At 45.6% G+C, this 27,527-nt stretch overlaps 1 protein-coding gene and 1 pseudogene across 1 annotated transcript in view; both read left to right on the top strand.

Moving 5' to 3' along the window:
* Positions 1-27,527, top strand: part of HS6ST2 (heparan sulfate 6-O-sulfotransferase 2) — a 341,808-nt gene that overhangs the window by 106,992 nt on the left and 207,289 nt on the right. The gene's annotated exons all lie outside the window — the stretch shown is intronic.
* Positions 739-27,527, top strand: part of LOC131378741 (choline/ethanolaminephosphotransferase 1-like) — a 56,549-nt pseudogene continuing 29,760 nt past the window's right edge.

The raw sequence follows: 27,527 nt of genomic DNA, 5'->3' as shown, positions 1-27,527 counted from the left end.
ATGCCCACATAGCAGAGGATAAAATTTCAATAAAACATGTGCACATACTTAAGTTAGCCAAATTCAGCAATATGAGTGACATCTGTTTGCCAACACTGCAGGGCTTTCAGGCCTCTGGGGTTTACACCCGCTGGTAAAGGTGCAGCAAGGCAATGACAGTCAGCACAAGAACTGACGTCACAAGCCTCAGTTGGTGTTAACTGAACCTGCTTCTGCAGAGTATGTGCACTTTGATGGAAAATCATGCAACACTGACTTGCACAACTTTGTCAGGCTGAGGTGCTACCCATGTAGGATTAGCTAACTTGTCAGTCCTGGGATTACCTTCTATTATGAAACCTGGTAAATTGGAGTGACTCTGAATGTGCAGGATGTAATATAGAAAATTTAGACTTGAATTGCACACCACAAAGTTTTCAATAATTGAAACAAAGTTGCATTATTGACCTCTTTCAGAAGTGAACAATCCAAACATTTCGTTATATCTGCTACATAAGCTGATTCAATGACCAAATTCAGGGGTACTTCAAGAAATTGTTGGAATGCCATGGCAACAGCCCTCAATTCCACCATTTATGATTCATGAAGAGATGTTGGTCTGAATGACCAATCACATCCAATTGTACTGAAACAGTGCATAAAAAGAGTGTGTCTTTTAATAAACATTGCTATATGCCCTCCAAGAAGATTTGGAGTATTATATAGTTATTTCAACTGTCCCAAATACAATAACGATATATGGTGACCTCCGACATTCTAGCAGCCATGACTGAAGAACCAGTTTCCCTCCACCTCCCCTTGAGAGGTACGGAGCTTATCCCCGCCGCCTTCGTGGAGAGGGCTCGTCTTTCCAACAACGGGGTAGTGGAGGCAGCCCAAGAGCTGGCTTGGGATGGTACTCAACGTAGCTTGAGCTTACAACCTAGGGTGAGCTGCTGTTGCGGGCCATTGGGACAAAAGTTTTCTGAAACTGGAAGACCAGTTCTCTAGAAGAACAGATCGTGCCTTCTGTGAAGGCTTCGTTCACCTTTCTCTGCATCGTGAATGGCCACGGAGCGGTCTCTGCTGCAGGCGGCTGACGCTGCCGAAGGCGGTGTTCCGTCAGCTCCTCTGTTTCCATCTGCGGGGTCAGCGCAAGCGTCTCCAACCACCACCCTCCCTGTCGGCGGGGATGGTGCTCATAGTGCGACCAGCCAAACTCCTCATCCCGCCCACAGTGTCCGCCGTTGCTGCCCCCCCCCCCCCCCCCCCACCTCGGCGCGTCCAGCCCGCACGGACCACTGAAGACACGGGAACTTTTCTCTGTTGACTTATTAAAGAAATATGGGTATTGATCTAGTATCGATACCCAACTGTGACGGACAAAAACTCTCTAACAGTTTAAAGTTAGAAAGTGTATGTTTATTACGGCCGGGCAGCACGGCGGGATAGTTCCCTAATTCGCACTGCCAAATTCACAGGTAATTACAAAGCCTTTTATTTACAAAAGTGTTGAATACCCAAAATACAAATGCATATTCATACCCCTGTCACCTCTCATTTCTCGCTTCGTATGCTAATTGGCAAAAAGGCTATTAAGCATGCGTACTTTGTTTCTTAAAATGAGTCGGGGGTCTATTCTGGGGAGGGGTCACCCAAAATGAGGAAGTAAGATGAGTCTTCCTCATCCTGACCTTTCTACCTTTTCAATGCATTCATGACAAATGAATCCTTGGTAGAACTTACAGTTTCCTGTGTTCAATGGGTTCTTTAAGCAGGAAATCTGCAGCTATCTTATGTCGTATTTACCACATTTTGTTTTTTGTTACAAGCACAGCTACATAAACATAAAGCTGACAAGCAATGAGTTAGTAAATCTGGGATAGCTTATCTAAGATCCGGCTTCTGTTAACTGTGAACAAAGCTTGCCTATCTACTTCAGCTATTTCAGCAACTATTATCTTAACTTTCCTAAAAATCCCTAATTCTTCAAATTTAATGTCTCACTGTGTGTTTGCATTAAATACCTCCGGTATGCTTCAGTTTTCCCTCGGGAAAGCAAGCAGGCAGTGCAGGCCAGTCCATCCTCGCTTGATAAAGCTTTGCACGGAACACCGTTGCAACCCCGAGGTTGAGAGGAACTTGGACAATATATCCCATAACAGAGGTTTCTTCCCGTGATCCCGCTCCAACCCCCCTTCAGTGCCCCCGTGGGTTTCGGGGCGAAAGGTTTCACCGTATGAGTGCCTTATGCCTTTCAACTTTTCCTTAGTCTGTTTTAAGGATTGCCCTGTGTGATTCCTAGGGTCTGTTTTACTGTGTTTTCTCCTTGTTTTTGCCCTCCGCAGGTGTTTGAGGGCGGGGGGAGATGGAGATGCAACAGCCCTGAGAGGGCTGTCTTGGGGCTGAGCCCAGCCACCCGTGGTGAGTCTGTGGGGCCCCCATCGCCATCGCTGGCCGGACTGGTCACTGCCACCGTGGGTGCTGCCGCAGCAGTTTTGTTTTCCCTCGAGGCGGCTGCGGGGTGGCGGCTGCCGGAGTCTTCTCTCCGTGCTTGCCCCCCCACGGCGCTGCGGGCTCTGCGACAGCAGCCAGAGTTCCTTTCTCCGTGCCCGGTTCTTTCCCCCCCCCTCCCCCTCCCACGGGCGGAGGCGCGGGTGTCGCTGCAGATGTATGACAAAAGCAGCGGCCAAGAGCAGCTGTGGGAGAGGCTCTCTGGGAGCAGCGGGGGGGGGGGGGGTTGCCAGCCGGCTCCGCTTGAGAGAGAGGCTTCGGTCGGGCTGCTGTGTCTGCTCCCCTCCTCCCCCCTCCAGGACAGCTTTGTTTAACGTTTTCTTAAAAGATGCTTGTTTAAATCTTATGGTATGGTCATTCCTTTTAGAGATAAGATGTCAGTTTCGGTTCTGCTCCGCTTTTCCCCCTCCCCTCTTTTGTTTTCTTCTCAGGCATCTCTAGTTAATAGAGTTAACAGTCCTTTTTCGTCAAGTTTTATCTATATTAAGTGCTGTTTCATTTGAAATCATTCTAAGTTTTAAATACCTGTTTGTGAAACGTAGAACATGCAGCTTGTTGCATTTTCACAAATAACAGAGAGGAATTAGTAATAATTCTACATCATAGCTGTCACTGGTTGTGCATTAGTTCAGTGCTTTTCTGAGTTTCATTTAAGGTCATAAGTACATAGCTGTTTAGAAAAGTGTTAGCTCTCTAAGATAGTTGTTACTGATATATTGATTGCATGATGTGAGTTCGTTGCTTTTATAATAAGTATTATTTATGAGATATTATTAGTGTATTTATAGCTGCCTTCTTCTCATATACTTTTCCATCTCTTTGTGTGTAATTATCTATAAGACATGTGTCATTCCAGGATTTTTTCCTTGTGTTCTAGTTCTTTATGCTAGTTTCTGCACTGGTTCAGTAGTTTGCCCTGTGCTGTTTCATAATTTTGGAGTATTTTGCAGAGTTCCAAGAAATGTTATTTGAGGTTTTTAGAAGGCCTCCTCTGATCTGAGGGATTGGGATGCAGTTCCAGTTCTGGTGACAGAACCACTCCAACAGTTTGCTGAGTTCAAAGCATCCTTATCCTGACAGAATTTTGGAGGTGACCAGTTATTAGGGGTTCACTTAGTCTTTACCCCAAGATTCTTAAGAACCTTGTTTTAAAATATGTGTAGGGGGTTCTCTCCCAGTTAGAGCTTGGGCACTGGCCATGCCTTAGCTGTTCCTGAATGGGAATTTGCCAACAGGCCCAGATGTTTTCTGTTTCCAAAATTACATACGAGCTACTTTGACTCGGCAATTTGACCTATAAATATGACAGCTGAACCGATTTTTGGAGTGAACCTCAGACCCTTGCCTGGGAAAGGATGTCCAGGTCCTCACTGAAATGAGGTTTATCAGCTGTTTGCAGTTTCTGGGCTGATGGTACAGTGTTTAGTGCTTGATAATAATTTGATTTCGTATGTGCAGTTGATTGTGTCTATTATTTGCCTAATTTCTGATTACTGCAAGGTTTGTTTCCTACATGTGTTATTTTGCCTTGATGTTTTATCCTGTGTATAACCACAGACATACATCTCATTTTTTTCAGGAAATAAATAAAGAAGGGGAATTTAGTGCCCTAAGAATGTTCGAATAATACAAGATGTACATTAGAACTTTAGACAATAGATAATTCTGAATAATGCAACATTTATACTAGAAATTTGGAAAAAGAATTATCAAATCCAAATTTCAATTGAGTAACCACAGTAAAGCCTAATTGATTCATTAACTTAAGGAGAAGAGATGCCTGTGTTTTATCATCAGCAGGTTCAAAGCAGTCACCTGTTCAAAATTCGATCACCTCCGAAGAATGAGGCCCAGTGAAAAAAAAATCATTGTACAGCCTTTGTGGCCAGAACAAGGCCAGAAGGAGGACTGCCAAGACAGTTATGTCTGGAAACTACAGGGATAATTTGACAACAAAGGCCCTATGTTAACATCATAGTGTTGTGTTTCTACTGATCTTCTTCAGCTGTTCCTTGTTTCAGGATTCAAGAAGACATCCAGTGATATCTAGGATCAACATCTTCAGCTGATGGACCTTTTCATGAGTTTCAATTATCTGGACTTTAAAGCAAGAGTCATTTATCTTAATTTTCCTAAAAGGGTGTAATTGTACCTCATTTAATATCTCACGTGCCTTTGGTGTGCCATGTAGATACCAAAGGATGTGGATTTAATTAGTGGTGGCTGGGATCATGCAGATCTTTGGGAATCTGGTTCTATTGTTTCTGCATTCCTTTTTGCACGTGAGGTGATTGTAGCTCAAGCTCTAATTATACTGAATGAATTTAGTTATTAGGTGGCCAAGTAAGCCACTGACACATTTGTATAGTATTAGACATGTAACTTTGTAATCCAGATTTTCATCCTGCAGGTATCATTGGCCAGTGGAGTGAAATGGTCCAATCCTTTGCACATCTTGGAATGGGTCTCTTGTCCCATCAACCAAAAAAGGCATCACCCATGTTGTTTGAATTAAAATAGTTGGGTGCCGATGCAAGGACCTGCTGTCGTCACTGACGGTTCAGGGAAAGCCATTGTTACTTGAAAGGATGAATCTGAGTGGCAAGTGCCAGAAGGCCATGAGTCAGGCTCAGCCCAATTGGCTGATTTAAGGGCTGTAGCCATTTCATTCCAGCAATTTCCTCAGATACCCCTAAAATTGGGTCACTGATTCTGCTTATATAGCAGACATGGCCAAACATTTGGATTGTTCACTTCTAAAAGAGGTCAATAATGCAGTTTTATTTCAGTTATTGAAAACTTTGTGGTGTGCAATTCAGGCCCGAGTTCATCTATATTGCATTCTGCGCATTTGGAGTCATACCAATTTGCCAGGTTTCATAACAGAAGGTAGTGCAAGGGTTGACAGGTTTGGTAATCCTGTGTGGGTAGCACCTCAGCCTAACAAAATTGTACAGGCCAAAGTGTCACATCATTTTATCCATCAAAGTGCACATACTCTGCAGAAGCAGGTTCAGTTAACACCAACTGAGGCTCGTGACGTCAGTTCTTGTGCTGACTGTCATTGCCTTGCTGCACCTTTACCAGCGGGTGTAAACCCCAGAGGCTTGAAAGCCCTGCAGTGTTGGCAAACAGATGTCACTCATATTGCTGAATTTGGCTAACTTAAGTATGTGCACATGTTTTATTGAAATTTTATCCTCTGCTATGTGGGCATCTGCTCATATTGGAGAAAAGGGGTTGTAATATTATTGCCCAGTGGGAGATGGTTTTTGCAATCTTAGGTATACCTTCTTCCATGAAACTGATAATGGTCTCGCCTATGTCTCGCAGAAGACGCGGCAGTTTTTATGTGTATGGGGAGTGTCGCACAAATTTGGCATTCTGCATTCTCCAACTGGTCAAGCTATTGTTGAACGTGCTCATGGCGTCCTAAAGCGTGTTCTGTTTAAAAAAAAAAAAAAAAAAAGGGGGAATGCCTGGAGAAACCCAGAACAGTCAATTGAAAACTCTTTTATATGCAATTCATCACCTTGCAGTGCCACAAAAATGCAAGCAATCTTGTCATTCTAAATTACTTCCTTTTTGTTGCAGCCATCACGTGAGATGCACCTGCTCATGACATTGTCAGTTCTTGACCTGACTGTTATGGACTTGCTGCACCTTTACCAACAGGGGTAAACCCCAGAGGCCTAAAAGCCTTGCAGCTTTAGCAAATGGATGTCACTCCTGTTGCTGAATTTGGCCAATTTAAATATGTGCACGTGTTCAGTAGCACCTTCTCCTCTGCTATGTGGGCATCTGCTCATAGCGGTGAAAAGGGTCACGATACTATTTCCCATTGGAAGCTAGCTTTTGCAATCTTAGGTATACCTTCTTCTGTGAAACTGATAATGGTCCTGCCTACATCTCTCAGAAGACGTGGCAGTTTCATGTTTATGAGGAGTATCGCACAAATTTGGTATTCTGCATTCTCCACCTGGTCAAACCAGTGTTGAATGTGTTCATGGAATTTTAAAGCGTGTTCTAAAAAAAAAAAAAAGGTGAATGCCTGGAGAAAGCCCGCACAGTCAATTAGGTAATGCACTAATACGATTCATCATGTTATAGTGCCACAAAATTCATATAATCCTGTCATTCCAAATTACTCCCCTTCACTGCAATCTTCAGGCGAGATGCACCTGCCTCGAACGAAAGTCCAGGTATGGGATCTAACCACTGTAAGTGGGAGGGCCCGTGTGAGTTTATCACTTGGGGTCGTGGGTATGCATACATTTCCATAGATATTGGAGTTTGGTGGATACCTGCAAGGTGTGTTCGCCCTGACCTGCGACACCAAAAGCAGAATGTGGCCAACAGGCAACATTCGAGTGATGATCAGGATTCTGATCATCAATTGAATGGTCTCTGTACAAGTAGAGAATGAGCATCCTCTTTCTTCTTTTGCTTCTAGAGTAGTGAATGTTGACAAGTTAGACTGCCAGTTCTTCGAGCAGACTAATGATTTTTTGTTTACTGTATTAGAATTAGTCTGATTCCTTGCAAGAATGAACAGCAAGACTTGATGTTGGTGCATGAAGAATTCAATGGCATGTGCTAGAGGATCTCCCTGATTGTTCTAAGTCAGTGTCCAATTGAGGTTCTCTCTAGTAACCGGCAAATTACTAAAGGGACCTCTTGTGCCGTGTTTGTTCTCCTTCCTGCAAGGGCCCTGCAGGAGATTACAAATGCTGCCTTCTGCCTTAAAACAAAAAGGGTGAATTGTGGGTGCTGACAGCCTGGTCAAAGAGAATTTTTTCAGCATCAGGCACCTGCAGAGCCTGTGGGAATGCAAGTCAGATAGACTTTCTCAGATGTTGCTCTGGAGGAGCTGTGAGAAGAGATTCCAAACAATTTCTAATCTTGCACCTGCTGATGTTTATAGTGGATGAAGCTTGCTCTAATAGCTGGAAGACTCCTAGCTGCAGCCTGAACTCATGGCGGGGATTAGGACCACCTCAATGCCAGCTGGACTGTAATCTTCTGCAGCATCCTTGTAGCCAAACTAGGGAGATGGGTGGGTTGCAAGATGGGGGGGACTGGCTGGATCATCATATGCAAAGGAGAGTTGTTAAAGATTCTATTTCAGGTGGGATTGCTTTGGGATAGATAGAGGGACCAGTGCTATTTAGCAACTCCATGGTTATAGAGATGATGGAGGCAGGGTATGGTCTTTTCTTTTTGTACTGGAGATCAAGTTGCTTTAGTTACCATTTCAGCCTAGCTAGCAGGTGCAGAGAGGATATTTTCTAGTTTGTATTTGTTTGAGGTTGAGAAGTTGCTTAGGAGCTGGGAAAAAAAGAGAAATTTGGAAGTGGTGATGATATATATTCCTCTCAGACTCTTCTTACATCCTTGTAGTAATAAAAATGAGCAGCAGACCTGACCCAGTGTTGGGGGTTAAGTTTTCCTGTGGAATTTTTCCCCCCCATAAGTTGCTGGGAGACTAAATATTGATAGTTAAAGGGTGCTTGACCCGGACAAAAGGGAGTTGATCACTTAGTTTAGGGGGAGGAAAAGGCTCCCGGGAGCTGAGGGTGGGGGGTTGTTTTTGGGCTCTCGGTTTTCCAGGAGGAGGACGGTCGAGCGACTGGTAACTGCGTGGATTCCACAGTTAACGGAGGGGTTCGGTCCTGAGAATTCTATCATCTGTTGGAGCGCCCAGGAATTCAGAGTTCTTTCGCCTGCCCTGCTGGATTTTGGGTCAGCCCAGGTCCAGCCGCCGCAGCTTCTCTAGCATGGCTCACTTCGCCTGCCGGGACACCCCCCTGCCTGCTGGGGACAACCCGCCGTTTCCAGCCATCAGCGCCGGAGTTTCCACCGTTTGCCCCTCGGGGTTCTTGATTCTGTTGTACTATTATTATAATTGCTGTTGTTGTTTGTCTGTCCTGTTGTATTTACTAGTAAAGGACTGTTATTCCTTTCCCCATAGCTCTGACTGAAAAGTTTTTTTTTTAATCTTCCAAATTATAATAACATGGAGGGAAGGATTTGAATTCCCCATTCCTAGAGAGGCCTGCCTCTCCCTAGCAGATACCTGTCTTTTCAAACCAAGACACCCAGGCTCTGTGACCCAGGAGGAGCAGGGTTCTATCTTCAATATGGAAGTATGTACATTGACTTCTGGAGTAGTCACAGTGAGCACCTAATCAACTCCTATATTGAACTGCAGCTGATTCCAGTAGGAAATGCATCCCTGACTGCATTTAGAAATGCTGAGCTAAGTTTTGGAAGTCTGGTCTGTTGCAACTGGAGACAAACCTGTCAGCTTTGCTTTACCTACATTTATATACCTTTCATTGAGGCTGTTTGAAATGCAGGTATGTCGTTAAGAGACTGACAAAGCAGAAATGGTAGTCTTGAGATTCAACCAATTAAAGTATTCAGAATCTGTCCACTGTATTAACAGTTTTCTCAACAGAAGCCATTGTCTCTGTGGGTTCTTTGGGGTGACATGGGCTGGGTTATGCTGTTATTTTATTTTGGTTTGGACCTGTGGTCACATTGTGGCAAGAGCATGGTTATCTGATAATCATGAGTAATATCTCTTCTTCTTGTTGCAAGGCCAGTTTTCTGGGGCAAAAAGATTGCTGGTGGTAGAGCCAGGGTTTGTGAAAGGTGCCTGGCAGTGGGTGCTGCCTTAGAGAGCCTGGGGTGGAGGGAAGGCTGTGCTCCCCAGGAAGATGGGGACAAACAGCATTTTATACAGGAGTGAGGAGTGAACAGCTCATTCCCAGAAGTGAATCTTGAAGCGAAGCTGAAGTGCCTGGCAGATGCCTCTGTGTTTGGTGTGGTGTTGAGGTTTTTAACATCCAAACAATAAAATGTAATGTTTGAAGGGAAAAGGAGCAGATTGACTTTTATTCCTTCAGAATGTTTTCTTGGCTGCTGTTCCAAGACATTGGAGTTCTGTGAGTTCTTTAGGACTGTCTGGCCTGAATGAGCATTTCTTACTGTAGAAATGATGACAGGAGAAGGAATTCAGGAAAGGTAGGTTTTAAATCAAGGTGCCTTGATGAAGCTTATTCACGTGCTGTATTATGACCTGAGCTTCTAACATTCGTTCAAGACCTCAGAGAAATTTGCAAAAGTGCTCAGATTTGTCCTTTCATGTTTTAGTTGAAGTCTGACTTCTCTATCAATATGTTTCAATGTGGGCAGGTGTCGCAGTGTCCAGGTCGCGCTGACCAGCGCAGCCACAGGCTAGCTCAGTGTGTCTCACTGCGGCAACGTGGTATGGTCGGAGCAACAGGCAAAGCGCACAGCTTCCTTCCTGTGGGAACTTGGATCCCACCGCCAGCGACGGGCACGTAGATGACGTAAGCGACCCCGGCAGCTAAGTGAAAGGCAGACTCTCCCGAGCAGGATGTAACGTAGGTTTATTGAGACAGAGGGAGTGCGGGGCTCTGCACGCTGCAACCTGCTGCCCAGGAGAGACCCCGAGAGCAGGCGTGCGGCAGTTTTTAAGGGGGGGTGGAAACGGGGGTGGTGACAACCGGTCAGCCAGTCACAGGAATTGGGGGGGCAACCGGGGGTGTAAACCATAGAACTGGGGACTAACCACAAAATGATGGGAGGGGGTCTCCAGGGCCCCAGCCTATCACTCGACGCCCCTCCTGGAGTTTTCCAGAAGCCAGGGAAGGGTCTCCGAGTGACAGACAGGGTGACCACGAGGAGAGAGGGGGGATTGACAGCGACAGGTGCAGGGAAGGAATAACTGACAGAAAACGTCTGGTTAAACAACCTAACTCATAAGGGGAAAACCAATACAGAACACAGGGGTATACAGTGGGCTAAACCATTACAAAAGTAACTCAAAATCTTACAAAAATAACTTAATAACTTAATAAAACAACTCTCACACCACCACAGGCAGGCAATCACTGAGGCAGAAGGGAGGAAGAATACATTCACTGCCTAACAGGTGATATATGCAAAATAGGAACCTCATTTTGTACGTTCAACTTTGGCCTGGGTGTCACCGAGACACACAAAGCAGTCACACACAGGCAAGAGATTTTCGCAGAGGTCCTTCCGATCCCAGCTCACAGCTGAGAGAGCCAAGAGAAGAAGAGTCCCTTTGTTTATTTTTTTACTTTTTATACATTTGTGGGTCTAGCAGAAGATTGGCTTTTTGGGGTTTCCACCCCTCAGCCTCAGTGGCCAGACCAATTGTCAGTTACAATTGTTTTCAGGTTAGAAATATGCAAACAAAGGACAGAGAATGAAAAACAAAGGATTTGTTTATGTTACATCTGTGAGAAAGGTAGAAAACTGCTCTTAATATTGTACAATAACTAAAAAGATCTGACTCCATTTAAGAAAATCAAAAGGCTCAGAAAAACCAGGGTAACAGCCTGGGCTTGGCTTCTGCTTTTCTGACACAGCTTTTCTGTGTCCAGAAAGAACCTGCAGCAGTGCTTTCATGTTAAAAATTCTGGTTTAGACAAAAAACAGTTCTCTTGCTTGGAAGTCAGGGTTTTGCTCCCTCTGGGGAAGCCTGTTATCTGGTTACAAGCTAGTACATGATGGAGGCATGCTGGAGAGTGGCAGTATACTAAATGCTGCAGCTGTAATTGAACCACACCGAGCATCACCTGCTTTTAAGTTATTAATGAGTTTGAACTATTTATAAGCAAGGAACAGTGTGAAAAGAGAGGGCTTGTTTGTCTCTGGAAGAAAGTCCTATTAAGGTCTAGGAGCATGCATTTATGTTGTATATTCTGATAATGCAAAGTCTAGAAGGGGTGGCACCATGGGTCTGGCATTCAAGTGTCTGGGTAAGGCATCTGGCACCCAGGGAGCCCAGCATCCATCATCATCTGAGCATCCTTGGCTTCCTCCTCGCTCCTCAGGACACGCTGCCTTTAACCATTTCATGGAATGTTAAAATGGCTCCAGCAAGTTGCCATGCTTCAATGATTGGATTGAGGTGTCCATCACTGCCAGAAATATTGTTCTGATCAGCTGACCCTGTTGCTGCTGAGTGGCCCTGACTTACAGTGACTTGAGGAGCATCTCCAGCATAGCACAGGATAGGTCATGGTGCTTTGAATCTCACGGTCTGGAGGAATTGGCAAGGAGGCATTTTGTCCTCTCCATTTCAAGAACTTGCTGCAAACTGCCTGATGACATTTGGTCAAGTGAAAAACTCATGGGTAATAGTATAGGTAGGTTTTGGTTTCCAAACAAGAAAATAAGAGGATGAAAAACAATGGTACGGATCAGACTTCAGGGGGAATAGACTGTTGTTAGTGTTCTCAGATGTGGTTTGATCTCAAAGAAAAACAGATCTTCATAATTTTAAACCAATTTCATGCTTTAGCAGTTCTACCCATTCCTGTCATCTCAGCACCATGAGTTGCAAATGGGACCCGTGCAACTTGCAGGAGCTGAAGCATTGCTGCGACACCCTTCCTGTGCTCAGCCCTACGGATTATATGGAGCTAGAAAGGCCAAGAAAAGTTTGTTTTGATGTCCACAAAATTGAAACCTTAAATTGGGCTGTTTAAAAGATTGCAACATCTTATAAATCATGTATTGGAGCAAAAATAGCAACTGCTTGTCTAACTTTGGGGATTTAACTGTGAGGCTGTGACCTCTAGAGGCTAAGAATAAGCAAACAGCTTTCCATCACTCCCTGCTCCAGCAGAGATGTGTTCCTGTGGTGACACATTTTTGTAGCATCTCATGAACTCTTGTTTCACATGGTGATTCCTCTAACTTTGGAAATGTAATTATAGTGCACTGTAAATTTTTTACTTTCGGCAAGATTATTAGGGATGGCCATTTTGTTTGCAGAGATCATTTTTATAGCTGTTCTTAACCTAATACCTTAAATTGGTAATGGACATCTAGACTTAGTAATACTTGTGACTAAAGTGCCACATGGATTTTTTTGCACGTGCATATTTAAGTGCATGTTACATTAGATTTAAGTAAGCTCTTCTGCTGCACTGGGGCTGTTTCTGGGCTGTAATAGGCAGCCACAATTTGTCATTGGCATTGCACACCAGGGAAGCAGGGAATAGCTGCTCTAGCTGAAAGCACTGTGTCCAGTGTGGCTTAGCTTACAAGCTCAGATGGAGTTACAGATGGTGTTGCTGATATGGCCTTGGGTCTTATTGCAAACAGTGAGTTCTGGGGATAGAGCCTTGTATGCCCTAAATAACCATCAAGGTGGTCTTGATTCCTGTCTGTAGTGTTTGCAGCATAACATTGTGGGTTTTCTTTGGTGTATAATTTAATGTCTGAAGCTTTCAGTTGCTTTCTATCTGTTTTCAAGGTGTTAATGGGACAGTCCCCATGCTTGCCCAGCAGTAAACAGAGAATTACTAAATGGGATCAGATCCACAGTGGTTCAGAGGAATGTGCAGACAGACCATAACCTAGACCCAGGAAGATAAATTACGAGGTCTGAAACCAGTCTTTGTTCCAAAGAATATTGGATTTTGTGGCAAGTTCAGAGATCCTGGTGATGCCCGGAGGTGGCAGATCCCTCTCTCAGACCTGTGGACATCCTTGCCTCCCCTCTGCCTGCAGCATTGAGTTCTGCTATAACCTTACATGCTGGATATGTTGGGAGGAGAAATAAAGTTGTTGGGGTGGGTTTTTTTGTTTTTGGGGGTTTTTTTTACTATTTAATAAAAGTATGTTGTAATTTCAGGGCTGTAGTTGCTCCTAGCTGACCTCATTGCTGCCATCACTTGAGGTGCTGCAGACTGAGCTGGATGCCTGTGAATGTACCCTGAGGCTCCTCTTTCAGTCTACTCTCTTTGCAAGGGGGAAGGTGGTAGAAAAAGGGAATGTCTGCCATGACAGGAGTTTCAAAGAACATCACAGAAGGTCACTGTTTTCTTGACTCCCTTAGTCCAGATACAGAACAGGATCTTTCACTTCCCTCTGCAGTCATGCTAGCCCCAGCACACCTGGAGTGAAGGTCTCCTCCCTGGTGGGCAGGTGAGCAGTCTTTCAAAGCAAGGGTCTGCCTTGCAGTTTGCAGTCACACAGATCTCACAGAGGATCTTGGAATAAATGGGAATTATGGACTAAATTGGTTTATAAGAATTACAAAACCATAATCAATATCCAAATAGCTTTGTAATATGGTGTTGCCATAGAAACAGAGTGTGTACAGCTCCTCATCATCAGAATTGTGCCAATACTGTCTCCTACTTCACCCAGTTGTAGAACTTGGCTTGAAGTATCATGGAAGTTTTCCAAGCAAGTTAGCAAAGAGAACACCCAGCTGACCTGAAGTCAGTATGGAGCACAGGGGAACCCCTGGGTGCTTTTGCTTCGGGGCAGCGCAGGTGCAGTGTGGCAAGGGCTGGGACACCCCTGGTGCTGCTGGTCCACCCTCAGCTGTACCAGCTCATCAGGTGGGCTTGGTGATGGCTCTTTTGGTCCATGGGACTGCTGTCTGCAAGGAACACAGTCTCCTTCCTCACACTGAGCTCAGAGCCTGTGGCTTGGAGTATTAATGGCTGTGGTCATTATCAGTATATGCAAATGAAGCTGGGCATTTTCTCTGTGCAAATGGACCCATGGAGAGATGCCTCATTTTATTTCACAGACAGTGCTAAACCATGGTTTTCCCACACCCACCCTTTCTTCCCTGCCTCCACTCAGGCTCAGGGTGAGTGATGGATGAAGGAAGCAGCATGCAACTCCGTGACAAAGTGGGGTATAAGCATTCTATGAAATGTGCTCCAAGTGCAATATTCAGCCTCCCAAAATAAACTGCAAAGCAAGCCCATTCAGGGGTAGGCAGCGAGAGGAAACATCTGAGAAAAATACAAAAGCTGCCTGGAGAGTCCCCAGGGCTGCGCTCTATGGAGGGGCTCAGGGCACCACAGGAGCAGTGCTGAGTATCCAGGGGGTCTTTTTCTTAACGAAAAACACAGCAACCCCTGTTACCTCCGCTGAGGTGTAGCGACCTGGTTCAGGAACGACACGGCAGCCACACCCAGGCTGCTCGGACCACCAGGTCACAGACACCAGTGTGGTGGACGGCTAATGGCATTTATTAACTGGTTACATGGAGTTATAAAACCTCTGTTTGCTACATCACTTCCGTCTGCTTACGTTACAAGTTAGGTATTGCTTACCTTATCAAGGACACTAACCAACTAAGAGTTGAGGGAGGGGTTCTGTCTGCCCGTACAACGCGATATCTTCCGACCGCCTGTCCCTAATCTCCCACACAACCCCCCTTGTGCTACAGAGACTTAATTAAACAACAGCATGTGGTTCTTGTGCTTCTTGGTGATAACAGAGCACCAGATGATGGGATGTAGCAGAGCTTTCCTCATGTAAGTACTAGTACTGTGCTGTGAAAATGAGATTGGCATTAAAAACAGTCCTCCCAATTAATACTGGTAATTGAGTGCTCTGGATTCTTATGTATGAAATTAAACATTGTGCGTCTGATGTAAAATGCTTGCAAGACAGGTAATTAATAACATTAGGAACTAATTAACTGGAAGTCCTGTGTATCTGATGATGACTACGTGAGCAGACTTGATTTGAAAATCACTCTGGATGTTGTGGAGAGGACTGGGGCTTTTCTTCTCTCACAGCCTCCTACTCTCTCAGGTGTGGAGGGGACAAGCCCAAGCAAGGGCTTGGTGCTGTTCTACGCTTGTTGCAACCTTTCATCTTCCTCACCTGGAAACATAGGGATGAGCAAGTTAGCAAACAAATTCATGCTTCTGTGTTTTCCAGTCCCAGTGACAAGGATCCAGTGGGAGCTGGTGGCTGACACCAGGGGGGAGGATGTAGCAAGGCTGGGAGTGGGTCTACATTAATGAGATTGTGCCTACCTTGGCCCATTGCTCCCCTGTGCCTAGGTAACACCGAGTGATGTCTGCCAGGGCCACAGAGAGGCAATACTGTGCTTCCAGCCTAATTAGCAGCAAAGCATCCTCCAGCACAGGAGTGCTTTGGCTTTTCCCACATTCCTGATTCCATCCAGCAGTAGCAGCACAAGGGTAGATGGGTCTTCAGTGGGAAAGGGCTCAGTGACGCCTCGTGGTCCTCATAATACATTCCTGGAGAGCTGCTACCTTGTTTCATTGGATTTGGCATTGGTCAACTCAAGATGGATTTTGGGTGGAAAAAAACCCAGAAGTTAGTAACTGTGCTTTTGCTGTGCTGTGCTCCAGGCCCCTTTTTGGCTGGCAGCATCATCTTCAGTCTTAGATGTGGGGTTTTGGAAATGCTGTGGAGGGTGGTAGGGATCTGCAGGGGAGAGGGCAACATGCTCAATCTGTAGGATTTGGGCACTTTGCTGCAGAGGGGTTATTGAGTTGTTCCCTACCATCCCTGGCTGCAGGTCCTGTGTGTGGAGCAAAGATGTTTCAGGTGTAGATGCAAACCCCTTCAATATGAGAACTTGGAAACCCTGATGGAAAAGGGCCAAAGACCTCAAACCAGTTATGCCATGGGGAAAAGTTAAACGGGGAAAAATGTAAGAGTGAGCTGTGACTGCTTTTTCCTGGTTTGGAATGTTCTCCCAGCCATGCGGGATACCTCAGGCTGCTCCCTGCACTGCCAGTGCAAAGTGGCAGCTTGAAAGTGCCAAGAGGGAGTTGAGACTCTTTGGAGTATTTTGTTGCCCTTCTAACAGGTAGTAAACAGGGCTCTCTTCTCATTATTACAGAATCAAAATTCTATTGATTCCTTCTATGAAAATCCAGTGTGACATAAAATGTTTTATTTATGCTTTTAACCTAGGCTTGCTGCAAAAATGCTCTTTTTGTAAATAAATGAAAATAATTCATTGCCAAGCCACAGGCTCTAAAAACAGTCCAGCTCTCCCTGGTGTCCCCTGGTCGATGGGAGGCTCAGTCGTATTGGCTGATCCCAGCAGAGTTATGGGACTGCCTGTGAGCTGCCTTGGGCACTGCTGGTGTGGGAACAGGATCCAGCTCTGTGAGCAGCGTCAGGACCAAAAGCACTGTCATGTCCTTGTCTGTCCCTTGTCACTGCACTTCCTCCAGGAGCTCAGAAGCTACCAAAGTGCTAAAACACTTTTCCCTTCCGAAGAGTATTCCCTGTCTGCTCCAGAAGAAGGAAGATGTCATGGGGTGACTGTGTATCCCCAATTGTCTGTTGGGTGCAGGGGGGAGGGCAAGCGCGGTTTGTTTTTCCCCAGGAAAACTCTGCTCATCGGAGTGACCTTGAAGCGGGGGAGCTGGAACACAGCAAGACAAAAGAAGCTCTGTTGTTTTTTCCCCAGCAGTTAGTTAGTTTAGTGCTAGCGTAGTTAGACGCTGTAGAATAGCTGAAGTTTTTTGCTTTTTTTTTTCTTTTTCTTTTTTTGTCCTTTTTTCCTTCCTTTTTGCTTTTTTTGTCCTCTCCTCGGAACTGTTCCAACCTCTCCGGACTAAGGACCTGGGGAAGCACCGGGGGCCTCCACAGGGGACCCACCCCACCAAGACCAGCCCTGCACATCTCCTTTTCTCCTAGCGTCAGCAGAGACGGAGCGGTGGAGCACAGTGACGACCCTCGAGGAGACTTTCTTTAAGTTTGTCATCCCTCCGTAAGCGGCACGAAGCTCTTGTCATCGGGTATTGTGCTGGGAGTGCTTTGCCTGTTTAATAAACAGGTTTTTTCCACTTCTCTCTGAGGAAATCTTTTTTCCCGAACCAGTTGGAGGAGGGGAGGGGGGCCCCGTGGGAGGATTTCTCCCAAAATCTGCCTGAAACCACCACAGAAGCAAAATGCAAAAGGTTTTGAAAATAAAATGCTACTCAGCAACACATCTCTGCCCACTTTGCAGCTGTGTTCTGCAAAGGACATGCCATAAGAAGGAAAGCAGGTCACTGATGCTGTGTGCTGCTGCTCTGCTTATGGGCTGCCAGGGGAAATGACCCCACCATGGGTTTGGTGAGCAGGAATGTCCAGAGTTATTGGGACCAGTTCAGACCCTGCAGCTGACCTGATGGGGGGGTGGTCGTGCAGGGCACTGGAGGTGAAGCAGTGTGGCACTGCTCATCAGCACAGCATTAATCATAATTGTTTAATGTGGTGATTAATATGGTTTGTTCAGATGTCTAACATAGCAATTAGCCCCATCAGGGTGTTCAGTGATAGGGTTATGAGTACTTCCTTTCTGCTAAGGAGTACTCAGCATCTCCAGCCTCCTGGTACTCCCAGGTACTGTAGTGCTCCTGCACCTCATCTCAGAAATAGTGCAAGGCACAGGGGTGCTGCTGGGCTGCCATCCAATCAGAACCCAAATTGTCACTGGTGCTGTCTCCAGCTCAGCTCCTGAAGTATGTAGTGTTCTCCTTCTAGCAAGGACCTGGATGGCTTGACCTGCACTGCTCCATCTAATGCTTTGGTTGAACCTCTCTTAACAGGAATGAGTTTTGAACCAGAGAAGTGGCCCATGGTTAAAACCCACTGTGATGTGCCAGATGTCCTTAGCTGCTACAAAACCATCACTGATAAGTTATCTGGGATCATGTGTGATCCTATGTCCATATATGTCCTAAAGTTAATTCGTGTTGATAGATAAAAATGTAATATCATCTCAATAAATGTAAGTTTTGTTTCAATCCAACAAACTATGAGTCAACTCAGAGGAAAGCAGCTCAGAAAGGTGCAGGAATTTCTCTCCCTTGAAAGGACTAGGGAGGGGGAAGCACAAGACATAACATGATTAAGAATTACCAGGAGGGAGACACAAACATGCATTGGCTACCAGGAGAGAGACACAAACATGCTTTGGCTACAAATCGTTAAAAAGGAATGTAACATCTGCTCTAAAGTTACTTCATGTTAGTAGAATATAAATTGTAATACTGAATGTATGATTATAAGTCTTGTATAAACTAGCATGTTAGAAGTTAGGTTTTGTTTTAGCATTTTGTGGGTTAACTTAGGAAGAAGGGGATTTAATAGAATACAAAAATGTCCCTAGCCTGAAAAGGTTTAGGAGGGACACAGAAAGAGCTTGATTGGAATTACCAGAAAAGAGGACAGAAGACTGTCACTGCCAAGAATCGCTGAAAGGAAACAAAGGGCAACGGAACACAGAGATGATAGCCCGGAGAACCCGATGATGGTTTCAGATCCGTATCTAGATGGTCTCCGGCCAAAATTAGCATGTCTACACCACACCTGGAACCGACCATCGACAGCATTGTCCTCCTCCGCTGATCCATTCAGACTCTTAGAACTGAAACTTGCATACTTAATGAAGCTGCTTCAGATGGAGGACTTACATCATCTCAGGCCTCTCTCCACGATCCAGTGTATAAAAAGAGGCTGCTGCAAACCCCAGATGTGAACTTGGGGGATAACAGACTGGCAGAGTGTGTTATCGTTGTTCACCCAGCGCCAACCCTGGGCTCAACACTGTCCTTTTTAATTGTAGCTGTCCGAGACTGTTATTTTGTCTCTTAATAAAATTCCAAATTTTGATTTATCGAATTTGGTCCTTTCATTTATAACATGTGCCTTGATTAAGACCCTGGGATAGGAGACAAAATACATCCCCTGGTGCTGAAAGAGAAATATATTGATTTTTCTTCCACTGTGTGAGATTGCTTTCTGGGTTTTGATGGATGACAGGTTGAAGTGTAACATAATCCCCAAGCTGTGGGGGTTTGGCGCTCTCTGGGACTTGTGCCATCTTATTCCTAAAGCTATCAGGACTGTCAGGCTGCTCCACAGTGTATTGCTCCACAGTGCTGCCCTGCTCTGATGAGGGGAGAGGGAGGCATCCAACAGCAGCTTTGCAATGGAATGTTTAATTAGCAGAACACTTAAATGTCAGCATCAGATTGAAAAGCTGGGGCTGAGGAGTACTTTGGCTCTCATGGGAGGGGAAAATGTACTAGGTTTAAGGAAATAGGCTGTAGAGTGTCAGCAGCTTTCTCTGGGGGTTTGCTTGCCCCTCCATCCAAGGCCTGATGGGGACACTCTGCTTCCTGCAGGAAATACTGGCCTATCCCAGCCTCCTGCTCAAGTCTGCTCCAGGAGTCCACTTGTGGCATCTTCTGCTCTTCATCCTCCAGGTTCCAGAAATGCATGAGGAACATTAGGAACATGGTGCTCTCTGTAAGTTGGAGGCAGCTACACAAGCAATTTGGGGAGAAATGAGTTGTTCCTGGTACCTCAGGGGTTCTGGGCTGTACCACAATGCTGAGCAGCCTCAGGACTGCACTCCACTCTTCAGGTGGGCTCAGGACATGGAGCCCTGGGGGGCCCAGGGAAGAGGTTCTGGGTAGGTGAGTCCCTACAGAGGTATTTTTGATGGGTATTCTACCACATGGCTGATGAACATATTCACTTGGGGAGGTTTCTGGAGGAAAATGAATCAGAGAATTGGTTTGAAGGCAGGTGAACTCTGGTGAGAACAGTTACCCACAGTTCTTCATCATTTAAAAGCAGTTTCTTTAGACAAAGTTGCTTCTAAGACTTCCTGATTTTTATCAGGAAAGCAAGTTGACTTTTTTCATGGTTTTAAAACTAAAACTATGTATTGGATTATGTAACCTAAAAATGTGTATTCTATTTCATCTGTTGAAATCTGTTTTTTTGGGAGATGTTTTATCCTTCTCTCACCCTTCCAGGGGGAAGGGGGAAAGATGCCTTCTGATTATGGCCCAGGCATTAAATCCAAGTAGGGCAGTGTTTCTTATCTCTTTCACCACCCCTCCATCCTCCAGGGGGACATCTGATAATGGGCCATTAGGGCCCACCCAATGACATGACACATTCCATCATCCCATTGTGAGATGCTCCACACAGTGGGGGAGGAGCCACCTGTTCCTAGCTAGATAAAAACTGGGACTGAAGAACACAAGGTATCCGGTTTTTTCCACTGGATTCCTGGAGGAAGACTGGACCCATCTCATCACCACTGGACTTTCTACAGGACCATCTCTACTCTACAGAACCACATCTGTTACTCTAGGAGGACTTATTTGGACTGCTTCCAACAACCTGACCAACAAGGTGCCAGGTCATATCCCTGACTCTGTCAGGGTTTCCCAGGATTTTTGTTTGCTATCTTGCTTGGTTTTTTTCTTTGTACTACTACATTTGTATTTTCTTTTTTTTTTTTTTTATTCCTAGTAAAGAACTGTTACTCCTATTCCCATATTTTTGCCTGAAAGCCCCTAATTGCAAAACTATAATAATTTGGAGGGAAGGGGGTTTACATTCTCTATTCCAAGGGAGGCTCTAGCTTTCCTTGGCAGACAACTTGAAACATGATTTTAAAGAGTTAAGATTTTAGCTAAGGGTTAAAAGCAATTTATATTGATCAAGATGTAAGTTAGATTAGTAAATAGTAGGTTAATGATTATTAGATGCCCAAGCTAGAGCTAACTGTTATATTATGAGCTTGTTTATAGAAAAAGTGGAGTAAGTGAACCATCATAAGAACAGATTGAAACCAGTAAGAACAATGGCCAGCACCTGGACTTGGTATCAATCAATCACGAAGCAGGGGACCTTGGACAGTGCCAGAAGGTCACAGAGACCTGATGAAGACTCTTCTGACTTCATCCTTTGAGACCACTGACCCAATTCGAGACCACAGACCCAATTCAAGAGAAGAACTGCACATGCATGAAGGACTAATGGCCTCATTTTAATACAGAGCGGGGATGGGAGGTGCTAGGGTTATGCATATGTATTGTATGTAAGATCTTGAAGAATAAATAGAGGGAAAAGAACCTTGTTTGGGGCAGCCACACCTTTTGGAGATGACTCCCATGCCGCCCGCCAGTGAATAAACATACCACTTTCTGACTTTAATTAGTTAGAGGGTCTTTGTCCGTGACTATACTGGTTTTCAATGACTCAAACTGTCTTTCAAAACCGAGACCAGCTAGAAGAAGAAAAATAGCTGCTGGCAGTAAGTGCTTGTCATGGGAAAGCAAAACATAGACGTGCAAGAGATGAAGCTGCAGTAGGTGTGTGCCGGGCACCCTGACACTTCCAGCAGCTCCTGCCTCAATGGGCAGGGATGCTGGACCACTGACATCCAACCCAGGTAAAGGGTTGCTACCTCCTCACCTCCAAAAATACTGTTCTTTGAGAGGGGCAAAGCTGTTGACAAACACATCAGGGACGACACCAGGGCTGAGAAATGCTGTCTGTTGACTGGGAGTTTACAGAGCAATATCAACTGTATGTTGGTTGCTGCTTCATGCCCAGAGGCAGGGAGCTTCAAAGTGAATTATACAAGTATTGCGCATCCATGCCACGAGGGTGGCTGCTGGAAGGAGCCTTCTTCCACTCCCTCCCTAGCAGCCCTTCAGGCAAGAGCAGAGCTGACTGGAGAAGAAGCACTGATTCAGCCCTGGGGCAGGAAGCAATGCTGTGGCCAGTGACAAAAGCTTGGCTGGACATGGTTGAGTGGATTTGCTGAAGTGTAAGAGAACAGGGGAAAACATTGCACTGAAGATGCATTCTCACTGTGGTGTCAGGCTGTGTCTCCCTGGGGGGGTTCCCTTGGCCTTCCCTCCCATTCCTGCATGTGTACCCACACATGTACCCATCCACCAATGTTGTGTGCTTTCTGTTATTCCAAGGCTTCTCCTTGCACACCCCTCTGCCCTGGGCTGAGGATGGAGCAGGGCTGCTGGCAGTGATCAGGAGTCTGCTGTGGCAGCAATGAAGGCCAGCCCCAGGCAAGGGCACCTGGGGTGGGGAGCAGTGCCAGGAGGGGGCTGCATCCTGCTCAGCACTGAAGTCCTGTGGCAGATCCCACTGCTCTGAATTCTGAAGCCCTCTCTGATGAGGAGCTCTTCGCAGGCTTTATGCTTCCACAGGGATGCAGAACCTAGCAAGGCCTGACTAGGCAAGGTCTGCCTTTGCCTCTCTTTGGCCTATTGAAGGTTTCACCTTTTTTCCTAGCACTGCTCTTTTGCTAGAGGAGTCTGCTGCACAAAATCTGTGTTTCCCACAGTGGTGGGAAAAGTCTCCAGAGGGCATCTGGAGCAGAAAGTCTAGGTGGTTCTTTTGCCCTGGGCTGTTCCTAAAACATTTATGGCACCAAAGGGTAGGGCTGTCCTGCAGAACCAGGAGCAACAGACATCAGAGGGAAGAGCACTGCAGCAAAACTGCATCCCCTGCGATTCCCTGTGCGGCATGATAAGCTGTCTTGATTTCTTTGTGAATTATTTAAAATGCAGGAATTGCAAACAGAAGTCTGGCTGGTTTTGTTGTGTGCACAGGCTAGATTAGAGCAGGAAACTTCATTACAATTAGATTAGAAGTCTTCAAAAACTTGGATGTATTTTCCCCTTCATTGATAAGCAATATTGATTTCAGCAGAGGTTCCCTGCTGCACCTGTCCACAAAAGTGTGGTACTCCCGTGGACCCAGAATTGTGCATTAGCACAAAATTGTGCACTTAGTGTTGAGCAAACTAGGGTTTGGGGTTTTTTCCCACAGGCTGTCATTTCACTTGTGGGAGAGAGGGTTCAGAAGATGTTTAAGGGGGAAGTGTATTTTTCTGTGTCTGGTAAGACCATCAGAACTGCTGCATCATATTGCTGCCCCTCATTCTGGCTGCCAGAGTGCTGCTCATCTCAGTGCAGAGAAAAGCAGGTTATCTCAAACCCACCCTATTCCTGTAGAGAACTCTGTTGTGTTCCTCTGAGGAATGGTTTTTCCCCTCAGAGTCCCCCTAAAACCTGTGCTATGTAGTTCAACCCTTTTTCCCTATCATACCTACTCCTGACCCTATTGGCTCAGGGCCAATATCTTTCCTTGGCCCAAAACTAGATATACCCCTGTTTCTTCCCGGTTCGCTCTCTCTCCTCGGCCCCTTGGAACATCACATCGAGAATAAAGCTTGGACGGAAGCTGGGGGTGAGAGCCACTCTTTTGAAATCTCTATTCTGTCTGTCTGAAATACATTTCCCTAAAACCCCTGAATAACTGAGCTAGCGAGAGCCGGGGGGGTGGCTACAGGGAAGTATATTTTCGGTTGGCCCCCAACGTCGGTTTGTTATGAAATATTAATAAGCCCACGCATGAAGAGGGACTCCCTATTTAAGGGGTTAATAAAGCTCTTTGGGAGGTGCAACTACCTGGCCACTATCGGCTGCTTTCGAGCAACTCGGAGTGCCAGGACAGGGTCGGGAATTCGCTTTTACTACAAAAGTGAGTCGACCTTTAGACAGAAAACCCTGACGTTACAACACGTGCTACGGGGTCCGCTAGAAGATCCCTATAGTTTAATAGTGAGAGGGCATTAGGACCCTGCGCCGCAGTGTGTTTGCGTAACGCGGTTAGAGATTTTTTTTCTCTGCGGAACGGCTGGAGTTCCGTGTACTGGGGAAAACCGCGCGGTTTTGGGGTGGGCTAGCTACGGGAGGGTCCCGGGACAGAAGCCGGCACCGGGACACCCCCCCTGCCCGTGTCCCCGCAATCGGGAAAAGCGGCCAGAGACGGCCGCCCCGAGCCACTAGCCAGCCCGCCTTGCCTCTGATACCTCGGGAGCGAGCGGGACGCAGCGGCGTCTTTAGTTTTTCACGTCAGACGTTAAGATTTTTCGAACAGTTTGCCTTTTAAAACATCAGAAACATGGGCATACGTTTATCGAGAAATCAAAAGAGTGCTTTTAAACAACTTAAAAACATTTCAACAGGTCTAAAATTTCCTGATAAGCTCTTAATCAAATTTATTTCCTGGCTGTCAGCTGAGATTCCAGACAGTACTCTACAAGATATAAATTCTGTTTCATTTTGGGATGATGTGGGAAAATTAATAAAAGTTGAAAATGGGGAAAACAAAATTTCTTTATTTAATCCAATATTCTTACAAGTACGCAAGAAGCTGTTAGAAGCAGAAAACAGCAGACAGCCATGCAAAACCTCTCAGCAATTCCCTGTTCCCGAGAAGCAGGGATTCCCTGATTCCATACTGGATTCTGCTCCTCAAACCCACCCATCGTCCTTATACCCTCCTCTCCCACCTGTTTTCCCTCAGCAAGATGCAATTTTTTCCTCTCGGGGCTCTGGCCATGTGGACGAGACCCTGGGGGGCTCGCACCATGTGGTCAGCCCTGATAGCGGACGGCATTGTATTCCTCCTCCCCACTATCCCTTCTTCCCCCCAAATTCCCGTCCCGCTGAACTGTTCATTTGAAAGCATGAATCCACCAGTGGTACACCATTTTAACAGTGGCAATCAGTTCAAATTGTCTCAGCGTCCACCGGTCATGATTAGGGATCCGGAAACTTGGGAAACCAAAGGTCCCTATGAGCTCGTGACCTGGGGTTGTGGCTATGCATGTGTGGCCACTCCCTCAGGCCCTCGGTGGATTCCCCAGAAGTGGGTGAAACCTTTTGTCCCTAAAAATCCAGCTCCAGCAGAAGGGGATAAGAGGCAAGTAGCCGTTGCATCCAAAAGAAGACGCCACCGGATGGAAGAAAAAGAATCTTCCTAGATGTGGACTCCTTCTGGCATAAACAGAAACTTTTAACATGTTTTAAAAATGTTTATTTTTCTTTTTAGAGAAAGCCTACCTCACACTCAACCCTGTGATGAACCCCATACAAGTTGTCATCTTATTGTTGCTGAACAGTCTGGCAGCTGCATGGATCATCCCTCAGCCGCGTCAAAATGTCTGGGTGACCTTGGCACAGACACTTCAGCAGGAAAACATATGTTTGTCCACTGCATCAACAGAGAATCCTATGTCCACCTGTCTGATAGGAATTCCATTACAGGCTGGAGAATTTCCAGCAGGATTAGACACACATAGGTCCAACGAAATTCCAGAGCCTAACACCTTCCGACCATACAAGGGTCATCAGCAGAAATCTGGGATGACCGTGAACCCCTTAGAGGAGTGGTTGCCAAGTTTGCCCAAGGTATCTCAAGAACCCCAAGAATTAGAGTTATTGGGTTCCTCCCCTGCATCATTCTGCATACATTTTTCTATCTACCCAAAACCTCCTAACATTAATGAGTACCACAATATAAAACAGTATTGTGGGGAGTTTTCTGCAAAAAGATGGTGTCATCAGATAAGCCATATCGAGGCAGAAAACCCATCTCACTCAAGACCCAGAAGCCTCCCCAAGGGATTGTTCTTGGTTTGTGGGGATCGGGCATGGGCAGGAATTCCGTCTTGGCTTTTAGGAGGGCCATGTACCATAGGGCGGTTGTCCGTATTGACACCCAACCAAACTTTAATTGGTGAATGGACTCACAAAAACAAATCGGCAAACAAAATTCAAAAGAGAAGTGCTGACCAATTGGATCCAAATTGTAATTCAGAAATTTTTCATTGGGCCAAGTCAAAAAGAGTCGCTGTGTCCCTGTTCCTTCCGTGGGTCGCAGCAGCCAAAGCTCTAGGTGAATTGGGCCATCTAGAGTGCTGGGTAGTCAAACAGGCAAATTTAACGTCCACCGACATCAGCTCTCTTCTAGAAGATGAGGAAATTACCAGACAGGCCACTCTCCAGAACCATGCTGCTATAGATTATCTCTTGTTACTTCATGGACATGAATGCCAGGAATTTGAAGGAATGTGTTGCCTAAACCTGACCTCGAAGGCTCCAAACATCCATGCTGCCCTTCGAAGCATGAACAGCTTGATCAGACAAGTGAAGCAAGAATCTGAGGATTGGATCAAAGAACTGTTCAAAGGCTGGGGACTTACAGGGTGGTGGACTTCTATAGTTAAAACAATTTTGTTATTTCTTGTTATTCTTTTCCTTGTAACAATAGCGTTCGGGATCCTACGCTGTTTGATTTTCAAGGCTATCAATAGTCTCATACCTTCTACCTCAGAAGTCAACAACATAGAGTTGGCAAACCTAAAGCAGGTTGACTCCCCCACCAATTGTAATTGGTGGGAAAACCCACATTCCGTGTAACCTAATGTTCTTCTTCTAATGTTCTTAAACAAAAAAGGGGGAGATGTTGTGTTCCTCTGAGGAATGGTTTTTCCCCTCAGAGTCCCCCTAAAACCTGTGCTATGTAGTTCAACCCTTTTTCCCTATCATACCTACTCCTGACCCTATTGGCTCAGGGCCAATATCTTTCCTTGGCCCAAAACTAGATATACCCCTGTTTCTTCCTGGTTCGCTCTCTCTCCTTGGCCTCCTGGAACATCACATCGAGAATAAAGCTTGGACGGAAGCTGGGGGTGAGAGCCACTCTTTTGAAATCTTGATTCTGTCTCTCTGAACTATATTTCCCTAAAACCCCTGAATAACTGAGCTAGCGAGAGCCGGGGGGTGGCTAGAGGGAAGTATATTTTCAGAACTCTTCCCATATTAAAGGAGTGTTTTACTGCTGTCTCTGTGCTGAAAATGATGCTTTAGGTAGCATGCTGCCTCCAATGAAATCTTTTCTGCTTTTAAAAGCATAACATTTTATCACATATTGTGGTGCTGCAGAAAGAAAAAAAAAAGCAAGCTTTCCTCCTTTTTACTGGCCAACTAAATGCAGGATTTTGCTGTTTTTTGAAAAGGGATTGAGCATCCTGCTACCAAGAGGAGCGTCCAGGTGCCAGTGACAGAAAAGAATATGATGGTCTTAAAGGGGTTAGGAGAGATAGGAGAAAAAAATGCTTCTCTGGTTCACACAGGCTCTTGACATAATTAAGGCAGACAGCTGGCAACACTAAGCTCATGGTGTGGAGTAAACCAGACTAATGAAAAGCCATGGTTATAAACATTGTCATTATTCAGATTCATGTGTGAAGATTTATCCTACTCAACTATTCCTCCTATATCCCATCAGTAGCACTCGCCCAGGTTACTGGTGATGCAGCCAGACAGTGTGTAAGGCTGGGGTCTGTGTGCCTAGAGAACACACAGCTCCCATGGTTCACACACAGTACCACTGCTTTTTTGCCTGCTTCTACTTCTTACTTTTTTTCAGAAGCAAAGTAACAAGACAAAGGTTTAAAAAAAATCAGCGCTCAACTGCCTTTGCTGCAGAATGCACTTCCCTTTGTTGTGATTCAGAAGTTACCCAGAAAAATATTGCTAAAATAGGGT

Source organism: Hirundo rustica, chromosome W (genome assembly GCF_015227805.2).
Source record: "Hirundo rustica isolate bHirRus1 chromosome W, bHirRus1.pri.v3, whole genome shotgun sequence".
Taxonomy (NCBI): Eukaryota; Metazoa; Chordata; class Aves; order Passeriformes; family Hirundinidae; genus Hirundo; species Hirundo rustica.
This window is presented reverse-complemented; position numbering and strand designations above follow the sequence as displayed.